Source organism: Dermacentor albipictus, chromosome 3 (genome assembly GCF_038994185.2).
Source record: "Dermacentor albipictus isolate Rhodes 1998 colony chromosome 3, USDA_Dalb.pri_finalv2, whole genome shotgun sequence".
Taxonomy (NCBI): domain Eukaryota; kingdom Metazoa; phylum Arthropoda; class Arachnida; order Ixodida; family Ixodidae; genus Dermacentor; species Dermacentor albipictus.
In genome coordinates this window covers 144,734,600-144,746,978 of record NC_091823.1, presented here as the reverse complement: position 1 = coordinate 144,746,978, position 12,379 = coordinate 144,734,600, and positions in this window count along the sequence as shown.

Sequence of the window (12,379 nt, the reverse complement as noted above, 5' to 3'; positions counted from 1 at the left end):
GCAGTGACAATTACAGCTAAGTATCTGCGGCGTCAAGGCCTCCAACTGTCAAGAGCAAGAAGTTCCGTGATTACATTCACGCGAAAACAAATGACCAGGTATCCGATAATCGTTAACGGATTAGCGATACATACGGTCACACACCACAGATTCCTTGGCTTAGTCATAGGCCGGGGATTATCTTGGTCAAGACACGTCACCGCACTGAACTCAAAGCTGAAGAGTTTTGTTCATGCCATTCGCGTCGTTGCAGGAACAAGATGGGGCCCCTCGGAGTCTTCAATACTCCATTTGTACCAAGCACTGTTCATAGGGTATATATGGTGCACCATTCCGGCGCTCTCAAGCATTGGACTTAGCTGTGTGCGCGCGCTGGAGAGCATTCAAGCTCAAGCATTGCGCACCTGTTTAGGCCTCCCACGATGCACGTCAACCAATGGAACAATAGCGGAAGCTCGTGCGTGTCCTATTGGGGTATGCTTGCTCTGCGAGCCTCTTCGAATGTACCTTCGCGTGTTGACCTGACACAGGCACCATCCTCTGTCATCGCTCCCTGCCACCCACCCAGGTTCCAGCATTTCAAGGACTATGTCGTGCCATCGGAGTGTTTTGCCCTCAAGATTTTCTCCCGCCTGTATTCCACCTGTGGGTTCTGCCCTGTTTAGGCAGAACCCCTGTGGGTTCTGCCTAAACTTGTCGTTATATTGAAGATCCCTGGAATTACTAAAAATTCATTCGTTGCATCATTGGCCACAGGCAACTCACCCTGTTGCACATTTCTGCAAAGTACGGAGATACTGTGCACGTGTATGCCGATGGCTCTGTCACATCATATGCCTCCACTCCAGCCTTCGTCATTCCACATATGATCATCACTCGGTGCTTTAAACTAGACCATAGCTCAACATCAACTGCCGCAGAACTTGTTGCTATCCGAGAGGCACTTCAATTTATCTCCGAGGAGTCTCCTCACGCATGGCCGATATTCTGCAATTGCAAGCCAGCTCTTCAAACGATTGACTGTGTCCTCAGAAGGGGCCCGTATTATTCTATGACTATAGAAATTACAGAACGCTTCGACCAGGCAACTAGAAATGGCCACAATGTCACCTTTCAGTGGACACCCTCTCACTGTGGCCTGATCGGAAATGAACAGGCAGGCCCTGAAGCAAAAACTGCTTTAGATAATACTTCTGAAATACGCATTCCGTTCTCACCAACAGACACAAACGCCCTACTTCGTCGCGTAAACCGCAACTCTATGTTAGAACACTGGACCCAACCAGATCAACGACACAAGCGATTACACAACTGGGACCAAGAAATGAAATTTCATATGCCTCACAAGCTCAAAAGAAGCCACACGAGCATGGTGCACCGGATTCACTTTGGTGTCGCATTCGTCGACCATTATAGACATTTGATAGGTGCCAGTGATAATAGCCCAAACTGTGAATGCTGTGAGGTGCCAGAAACACTTTAACGTATATTTTGTGTGTGTCCCGCCTACGCGCAAGAACGACAGCAACTTGTCTCTTCCATTGCAAAGATCCATGAGAGACCGCTATCAGACGAGTTTCTTTTAGATCATTGGCCTAATGTAAACAGCGCAGCCCTGGTAACAAGAGCCACTATAGCTTTTCTCTAAGCCACTGGGCTGGACGCACGGCTTTAGAGAGGCCACAACTCTGTGAATTTGTATATACGCATCTTTACCTTATACCATCATCATTCATCAGCCTTTTCCCTCCCCGTCCATTTGCCCCAGTGTAGAATAGCAGGCCAGAGCAGGTTGTAGCTCAGGCCGACCTCTCTGACTTTATGGAAATGAACTTCTCTGTCTCTCTCTCTCTGGTTGTGCTACTGCTCACCATAATTTCAGCATGATATCTGCAAACATGATGCTCCGTAGGGATCAAAATATTGTCCTCCAGTTCAATGAATATGACTGGATGTACCTATCAGAATAGGCAACACGGCTTCTCATGGCAAGCTTACCCACATTTCAATGATAACAAGAAACAGTTCCCTACGGCCTGCGTCTAAGTTTACTAAAATCCATGAACTTATTTTCATTTATGAGTTGCACAATGGAGTTCATTTTCGACAGACGAGACTACTGCTGCAGTTTGAAATCTAGCATTTTACATTCTTGAAGGCATGTGAAAGCTGCAGTTAGACTGCAGTAATTAGTTTATTGGACAAACACTTCATTTTGTATACGACAGACGACTGGTAACACGGAATTAAAGCGAAATTTTATTTTAATACTTTATTACTCCACTAAAGATATAGAGCGATAAACACATTTTCAACTGCCATACAGTAGCAGAATGCACAGATTACGCTTGTGCCACCCAAAGGAAGGCTGATTAACTATCCATATGACATAACTCTGAAGCGCAAATTCATGTTAGAAAATGCACAGGCATGTCCAAAACAGTTAGCATATGCAATACCTCCCTGCAATTGTAATTCCACACAACAGCCTTTATATTCGATGCTGCTTGACAATTCACCGACTTCGTACATATAAGTACCCTTTCAGATTCGACCCGTGCTCGAAAACCGCAACAGGAGACATAATATCAGACATATGATCACACCATTCCAATACATGAGCAAAAACAGTTCATTCTTTTGACTAAGATCCATGACAGCAATTCTGTGGAGCGACGGCGATGAGCGACGGCTTCGAGCGAGAAAACGGGCCGTTGCTGGAACAGATCGCTCAGCTCATGAAAGCTAGAATTCGTCGTTCGTCGCCCGGATGTGCTATGAGCGACTAGCCAACACCACGAAGCGGGGAACTGGAGGTACATCACTCAAATACTACCGATTGTTGCACGGAATAAGGAAACGATTGAATATACGCGCAAGGGTAAGAACCTACTGCAAGGTCCTCAGAAATATTTTATGCTGCTTTTCGCACCAAAATACATCAACTTAAATTACTTAAGCACGCGTACGCTAGTTTCGAGGCTCATTTGCAGCCCTCACGCCAGAGACACTGGGGAGACGTCGCTGAAAATCGTCGCTCGCATGGAGTACGACTTGGAGGCGACGAGCGAACGCGACAGCCATCTCCAGCACATCGCTTGTCGCTGTCGCGCGCAAGATCGCTTATATGGGGTGTACACTTTATCCAGCACAAAACACAAATTCCTCAGGCGTTTTAGTAAGTTCAAGATAACGCGCCCAACTGACCTCTTGTAGCGTGCAACTGAATGCCAGCGGCTATGTTTCTAACTAGCACTGGCGCTGCACATAGCTTCAGTGGTCGCAGATTACCCATGGACGAATGAAACCGTCAAGCGTGCGGCTTGTTTATAACGAAAGCATGCCGCAAGGAAAATTACCGCTTCTGCTATATGACTCCTCAATTCAACAGCGTTCCGTGCACAGTAGACTGCGAAAATGAATAAATTCTAAGACTCAAAACACACCCTAAGCACGCTCCGCATAGGCTCGGAATCATGCGCTGGTGAATAAATCATTTTAAGCGTCCTCACACCTTACGTCTTACCGAACATACCGTGGTTCTTGCAGCGTTTGCGAATTTCAAAGATCTTACTATAATAAATGATAAAATGATAAAATCGCCTGTCGTTGTCGCAATGACTGGCTTTTTCCATTGTCATCAAGAGACACCGCGCGCTTTCCTAGTCCGTTGTTAATCGCGTCGGCTAAGCGCCGCGACGACTTCCTGGTGATAGGATGTCGTATTAGCAGAATGTGCCCATAAGTTAGAATTCACTTACCGTGGAGGATTTGTTGTTGATATTGATTTGTTGATATGCAACGAATGACAAACGACTGTCGTGTTTTCGCGGCGATGCAAGATGGCTGACACACGATCTGACTTGGATGGCCCTCGTTGCTTCACACTGCACCTTTCTTCTCACCTTTCTCCGGTGCAGTGCTGTTCCACGATGTTGGGCGCGTGCGCGGTGGGGCAACTGCGAGTGAAAAAGCAGAGCGCTGGCTCCTCGTTCCTTTCAGCTGTGGCTACCTGTTGCCTTAGAAGCAAACGGTGTGTTTTTTGCTTAGCCTGCGTGAGCGATAGATCGCCATGTTCGGGGCCAGCCTCCTACAGTTGAAGCAGAAGCCTACGGTACGTTTTGTTTCTATGACCGCAAGAGTAGAACGGGCATTCTACTCTCTCTCAGAAGGGTAGAGTGAAAAGCGCATGTCACTCTCTCCTTGCCCACGAGTGAAAAATTCATTTCACTCCACTCGACATTTCACGAGAGCAACACAATGCTTTGAAAAGTAAATCAGCCCTTTCACTCCTGCGATACCCTCCCTAGTTTTTAGAGAGCATGCCAAGGAAGGCTGGCGTTCGGCAAGGCTCCGACCACCGTCCGCTCTGCTATCACTGCGGAGAAGCGGGCTACGTCACGAAATGATACGACGAAATGCGACTACGGGGGTTCTCCGTCAACGTTTCTTGCCTGCAGTAAGGCAAGCGCCCTCGCAATATCGCCGACTACCTCACCGCCATTCAGTTGAAGTCTCCGTGGAGCGTTGCCTTCACCAGGTTTCTACATGTCACCGCAGCGTCGGCCATATAGTGGCTCAACCCGGCACCGGTCCGTTAGCCCATATCCGGAAAAGTAATAGCAGCAACCGATGGAGATTCCGTTGCTGTTCGCTGAACTCTCGAAGAACCTCCGCCGCAGACGAAGACGCCTAAGCATCTATATCGGCGACATAAAATCGACACGCAGCCATCTCGACGAAGCCTGGAAACAAAGAATGCACCGACGAATGACCTGACGACGCGACGTACCAGCCACACATCAACCCGATACAGCCGTGATCCGAGGGCAATATGCAACTGCAACGCAAGACAAAGAACCAGCGACCTCGACTTGCTTCTCGACGGCCACACAGTCATCGCCTTAGTGTGGCGAAGAGACGACTACTCCGTCACCAGTGAATTGTTCGCCGCCAGGTTGAAGACAGTCAAAACTGCATGGAACCATCATCAAATTCGGACAGCTAGAGGACAGCTGAAAACGCCGAAGGTAACCTGCACAGAAAGAATTAGAGTTCGTGACCGGACCTACCCGGCGACATCCCTTGTCCTTCAATAGTGCTCGCAATAGTGCTCTTTCACAGTCGTGAGCAAATAACTAAACACATCATGGACAGAGACCGGCTTCTTTTTACACTTGGAACAACTGAGTAAAATACTGCTTTTTAGAAATTACGAGACAAGAAGCCGCCGCAACAATTGTGTCGTTCTTCAATTTCAAAGTACAGTGAAGGTCCTGGTCAGCGCTCACTGTTTGAAAAACTATGTTGTTCGCTAGCGAAGCTTAAGGAACCTCATTTCAAGACAAAGCTTGATGGGCTACGAGTGCGTTTTTTGTGTAACTAGAAGCTTGAAATGTCTGCACATGATTCTCGACACATCGTTTAGATGGAGCTTTGTGGAACCGGTATTTACAGTGTGCGAACAAACTACTTTGAATTAACCATCCCATTTGTGTTTCTGTAGTTTTAATAGAAGAAAACACCTGTCATTAGGAACTATTTAAAAAGTAGGGCTGTTTTTTTTTGTTAACTCAAAAGCAATCTCTCCCATTATTTCAGGTTCTTCAGCCATGTTGCTTTCGTCATAAAATACTTATAGTGGCTTTTGCGAAATTATACAGCCGCAGTGTATGCATAGGAACATTTATTTCCTCCAAATGTTTTTCAATGCATTGTGCATTGTGCATTTCCTCTAAATGTTTTTCAAGCTGTAAAATCTTAGTCTGATGTGAAAAACGCCTCCGTGCGAGCAATGACATGTCAAGTAAGATGCAGTTGTTATGGATATTGATACGCGTACATTTATATCTCTTCACTGTGAACCCGTTTCAGCCACTCACAAATGGTAAGTTACTGCTCAGTGCATGACGGGCCTTCATGTATCAGAACATTCTCGAACTTTCTCGTCGATTATTTTTGATGATCTTTTGTAAGGAAATTGTACGTGCGACGCCAATAGAGATGTGCATTTTTAAAGGCATTTGAGCACCAGCGATGATGGTACAATCTTCGGCGATTCACGTATGAATAGCCGACGCTAACTAGGCACAAACCACGTTTTGGACGGTCGGCCCATGTACCCGACACTATCCTTCTGTGTGAGTATAACCCGTTTTTGGTAGATCTATTACGCCAAATAAAGAGTATTTCGTGACTCAAAGTTCTGGCTACTGTGCCGTTCGGCGTTACAACAGCGTGAGATCTCGTAGAGGTGCTTCGTTGTGATCGTATACACCATACAAGCCGTGTATACGCCTTGCAAGCTCAATTCACACAGGCAACAAGAAACTTAACCTCCCCAACTCTCCAATGGGTACCCTATAGACAAAAATAATATCAAGGATATTCATGTTTATGCCAGGATACGGACAAGGACGAAACCAACATCCAGTGTCTGTGGCCGCCCCAAGAGCTCTACATTAAAACATATCTAATATACTGCATATTTCATATTACTGGTTTTGCTAAAAATAGCTAAGCATGTAATATGCCCCATACTAGCCGCATTTTTTCAGCAATCTATAGATACGGGCTGTGTCCCAAACGACTGGAAAATTGCGCGTGTCATACCCGTTTTTAAATCTGGTGATGCCTCTAAGCCGTCAAATTACAGACTAATTTCGCTATCCAACATCAGCTGCAAATTACTAGAACACATAATCTCATCGGCCATCATGACCTATCTGGCGAAGCATAACTTTTTTGCGAATCAGCACGGCTTCCTCCACGGTCGATCTGGCGAAACACAACTATTCGAATTCATTACTGACCTTTATTGCGCTGTTCATGCTCACTCTAAAATAGACGCCGTATTTGTAGGTTTCACGAAAGCGTTTGATAAAGTTCCACACAAACGTCTAATAAAAAACTTGGCAATCTGAACTTTAATCCAAAGGTTAATTTTTCGATTAAAATTTTTTTTGCCAATTGCTACCAATCAGTTTTTGTTAATGGTCAGTCATCAACCCTCTCCCACGTTAAATCTGGAGTACCACAAGGGTCCGTACTCGGACCTATCTTATTCTTAGTTTATATTAATGACATAAGCAATAACCTGAGTTTTATGGTCAGATTGTTTGCAGATGATTGCGTAATATACAGGCAAATAATAGAGCCTTCTGATTCTCTTCAGTTACAATCGAACTTAAACAAGATTAACAATTGGTGCACGCAATTGCAAATGGAAATTAGTACCTAGAAAACACAAGTCGCGCCATTTGCCACGAAAACTGACTCCGAACCTCGCCAATACACTCTAAACAGCATGACCGTAGAATCGGTACCTGTCATAAAATATTTAGGGATCCATTTACCATCCGACCTTTCATGGAGCATTCACATAGATACGGTCATTCACAAGGCTTCTGAAACGGTCGGATTTCTCAGACGCAATCTGCGTTTAGCTAATGCAGACACTAAGCTTTAACACCACATTAGTGCGCTCGCAGTTACATTACGCCTGTTTGATTTGGAACCCGTACCAGGCCTACTTAATAACAAAATTGGAGTCTCTTCAAAAGAAAGCCGCACGATTCATATCGACGAACCACTCGCGTACGGCACGTGTGACTGAAACAAAGAAAGCTCTCACGTTACCTCTTCTTGAAAGACGTAGGACGCTTTCCATACTGTCCTTTTTCCACAAATTAGATCACAACCACTCTTTGCTATGACCCGTCTCACGCCAGCGCATCGCATATTCCTACGCATTCACCACCAACTCAAAGTCGAACCCATCTTTGCTGGCACTAACCTCTTCTTTCATTCGCCGCTCGTTCTAGCCATCCGTCAATGGAATTTTCTACCTGGCACCATTGCATCTGTCATTGATTACGAAGCGTTTGTAACCAGCCTGATACATCACCTTCAGCTGTAACCTTCATCCTTCTCCTCTCCCCATTTCATACATGTGTGCATGTATAACGCTACCCTCTTTAACAATTGAATGTTTGTTGATGATTATTGCTATGTGTCTGTATATTCAGTTTTTCTTTTCCACGTGCTGTTAATGGTCAGCGACTTCTGTATACATCGTAGTACTGCGTTGCTTTGTACTTACTGTTGTTCCCCCCCCCCTATGTAATGCCTGCCGGGCCTCTAGGGTATTTGAATAAATAAATAAATAAATAAATATAGTTACATAATAGAAAAAGGTACAACGTTGGAGTACCTTCGCAAGGTAGCTTAGAGTTTTGCCTGCACGTCAAGCAACGTAATCTACTGACTAGAATGTGCCAATTGCGATGTACAATACATATGCGAGAAAAGACAACCAGTTCACACAAGACTCCACCACCATCGCGCAGATACAAAACAAAATTTATATAAGGCAATAGCCAACTACTTGAACGAACATGGCCATACAAACGATGTATCCAGGATCTATATATTACCAACTTATTTCCACTCAACTTTCAATAGTAATTATGCCGAATCACCCCTCACAAAAGTTAAAACGTCTACCCTGGACAGCAATAAATTCTTCACGTCACTGCTTAGAATGGCTAAAAGCTGTAACTTACACCAGAAATTCTTATAATAATAAATGCATAACATACGCCATGCCACCATATAACCTCGATTCTCAACATCGTTTATTTGTCCGTTTCCGTTTCTTCGTTGCTTCTCTCTTACAGATCTGTTTCATATTCTATTCAGCCCTAATTCGCATATACCAACCATTCGAGCTCTTTTCCCATGTACATCTGGCCCGTCCCGATATTTCTGTGGTGACTTTTCAATTTGTTCCTCGGCTTATGTTTCTTTTTTTTATTTTTGCTCCTTCTTTTCATTTTTCGTCTTTTTTTATTTTTTAAGGACTCGCGGACACATTCCACCGTTCCAAACACCAGAATACCTTTTTCGACACGTCGACTACACAGGGTCGTGCCATTTATGTATAGCGCCGTGACAACGCCTACACCGAAGTAGTGAAGCTAATGTCCTATGAATAACCAAGCCGCTAGGTTCCAAATGCCGCATCCGCTGCCGCCATAATATGTGTCGCCATCTTAACACCTTCAAAATTATCCAATGCACTGCTGCAATTTAGTGAAAGATCGTGCCTGCAGTGTGCTTCCTTAGGCAACAAAAACAGACGTGGTTTCCGCCATGAAATAATGAATAAATGAAAAGCTTTATTTGGTGAGCTTTCTCAGCGCTTGCGCCGGGTGGATGTAAGTAAGGACTGTCTGAGCGATAAGCATGTTGTAATCACATGTTGATGCTCACTATTTTGTATTTCCAGTGCAACATTGGGTAGCGGCTGCCAATAAAAGTGGCACGCCACAGCCAGCATAATATGCAAGAATAGCTTGAAACGACCAACCTTTCATCTTCCCTCGATCAACAGCAAGCACGAAATGAAAAATCTAAAGTGACGTCACAGACAAAAATGGCAGTGACGTCAATATGTCATGATGCTTGGAGCGAATGTTAGAATTCCTTCAGCGTCTGGTATTTCGACCGCAACGCCAGCAGTTATCTTGCTTATGAGGCTGAGGCGAGCTTCGAATTCGCCTGAGCTGAAGCGCCAGCGGATCATTAAACGATGGAAGTGGCGTATGTCTTAATGTGAACTTTTTCCACATCTCGTTTCTAGTTTCAGTGTTTCTCCCCCCACCCTCACCTTGTCGCACTTCAATCGTGTACCACTAACTGATATGTCTGGTGATAGGTTTCGGCAAGCTTTTTGTTCCAAGCTTCGCGACCTATTTAGATGGATTTTGAGTGCACATCGAAAACTGGCTCAACTCCGGACTCAGCCTGTTTCTGCTTCCGACTCCCTCATGTGGACTTATTCGCAACGTGATAAAACGCTCACACTTGTTACGGTGTATCACATATTTGAATAAATGTTGCGCGACACAAATCTACGAGGTTTGGAGTACGCAGCAACGTATATTATATAACTGCAGTGATAGTCGTGGTGAGCGTGAGACGCAATTTACGAATGTGGCGGTATCACCGGCCGGGACGCTAGTCTCCTGTGTGCGAAGAACTATCTGCTTCATTAGAACAGAGCCTCAGGTTCAACGGAATTGTCGCATCTGGTAATCACCCTCTGGGTAGGGCTAATATAACTTGTACACACATTACACTATCACAGGCCCTTACACAACGAACAATTTGTCCTCTGCAAGGCTGGCGCATCACTTTGACAAGAGCACGAAAAAAAAGTAACGATATCGTCGCATGAACGCTTGTTTTTCGAAGTGAGGGGTTAGTTCGTTCAAGTGATTTAGCGTAAAGATAGCACGTGTTATGGAGGTGCCTCTGTTCATCATCATCATCATCAGCCTGGTCCCCCCCACTACAGGGCAAAGGCCTCTCCTATACTTCTCCAACTACCCCGGTCATGTATGAATTCTGGCCATGTCGTCCCTGCAAACTTCTTAATCTCATCCGCCCACCTAACCTTCTGCCACCCCCTGCTATGCTTCCCGTCCTTTGCAATCCAGTTCGTAACCTTTATTGTGCATTGGTTATCTTCCCTCCTCATTACATGTCCTGCCCATGCCCATTTCTTTTTTTTTATTTCAACTAAGATATCACTAACTCGAGTTTGTTCCCTCACCCAATGTGCTCTTTTCTTATCCCTTAACGTTACACTGATCATTCTTCTTTAAAATTGCGTCGTCCTCAACTTAAGTAGAACCATTAGCGTAAGCCTCCAGGTTTCTGCCCCGTACATGAGTACCGGTAAGACACAGCTGTTATACACTTTTCTCTTGAGGGATAATGGAAACCTGCTGTTCATGATCTAAGAATGCCTGCCAAACGCACCCCAGCCTATTCTTATTCTTCAGATTATTCCAGACTCCGGATCCGGAGTCACCACCTGCCCTAAGTAGATGTATTCCGTTACCACTTCCAGTGCCTCGCTACCTCTCGCAAACTGTTGTTCTCTTCCGAGACTGTTATACATTACCTTAGTTTTCTGCAGATCATTTTTTAATCCCACTCTTCTGCTTTGGCTTTCCAGGCTGGTGAGCACGCATTGCAATTGGTCCCATACTATCAGCGAATCGTAAGTTACTTAGGTATTCTCCATTACCTCTTATCCCCACTTCTTCCCAATACAGTTCTCTTAATACCTCCTGTAAACACACTGTGAATAGCATTGGAGACATCGTATCTCCCTGCTTGATGCCTTTCTTTATTGGGATTTCGTTGCTTTCTTTATGAAAGACTACGGTGGCTGTGGAGCCGCTATAGATATCTTTCAGTTTTTTTTACATACGGCTCTTCTACACCCTGATTCCGTAATGCCTCCATGACTGCTGAGGTTTCGACAGAATCAAATGCTTTCTCGTAATCAATGAAAGCTATGTATGAGGGCTGGTTATATTCCGCACATTTCTCTATCACCTGATTGATAGTGTGAATATGGTTTATTGTTGAGTAGCCTTTACGGAATCCTGCCTGGTCCTTTGCTTGGCAAAAGTCTAAGGTGTTCCTGATTATATTTGCGATTACCTTAGTAAATATTTTGTAGGCAACGGACAGTAAGCTGATCGGTCTATAATTTTTCGAGTCCTTGGCATCCCCTTTCTTATGGATTAAGATTATGTTAGCGTTCTGCCAAGATTCCGGTAGGCTCGAGGTCGGGAGGCATTGCGCATAGGGGGCGGCCAGTTTTTCTAGAACAATCTGCCCACCATCCTTCAACAAATCTGCTGTTACCTTATCCTCTCCAGCTGCCTTCCCCCTTTGCCTAGCTCCCAAGGCTTTCTTTACTTCTTCCGGAGTTTCTTGTGGAATTTCAAATTCATTTAGACTATTCTCTCTTCCATTATCGTCGTGGGTGCCACTGGTACCGTATAAATCTCTATAGAACTCCTCAGCCACTTGAACTATCTTATCCATATTAGTAATAATATTGCCGGATTTGTCTTTAACGCATACATTTGATTCTTGCCACATACTAGTTTCTTCTGCACTGCTTTTAGGCTTCCTCGGTTCCTGAGAGCATGTTCAATTCTATCCATATTATACCTCCTTATGTCAGCTGTCTTACGCTTGTTGATTAATTTGGAAAGCTCGGCCAGTTCTATTCTAGCTGTAGGATTAGAGGATTTCATACATTGGCGTTTCATGTGCAGATGTTTCGTCTCCTGTGATAGCTTACTGGCATCCTGTCTAACGGAGAAACCACCGACTTCTATTGCACACCTCTTAATGATGTCCGTAAGGTCGTCATTCATTCCTTCGGCACTAAGGTCCTCTTCCTGAGTTAAAGCCGAACGCCTGTTCTGTAGCTTGATCTGGAATTCCTCTATTTTCCCTCTTACTGCTAACTCATTGATCGGCTTCTTGCGTACCAGTCCCTCTGTTA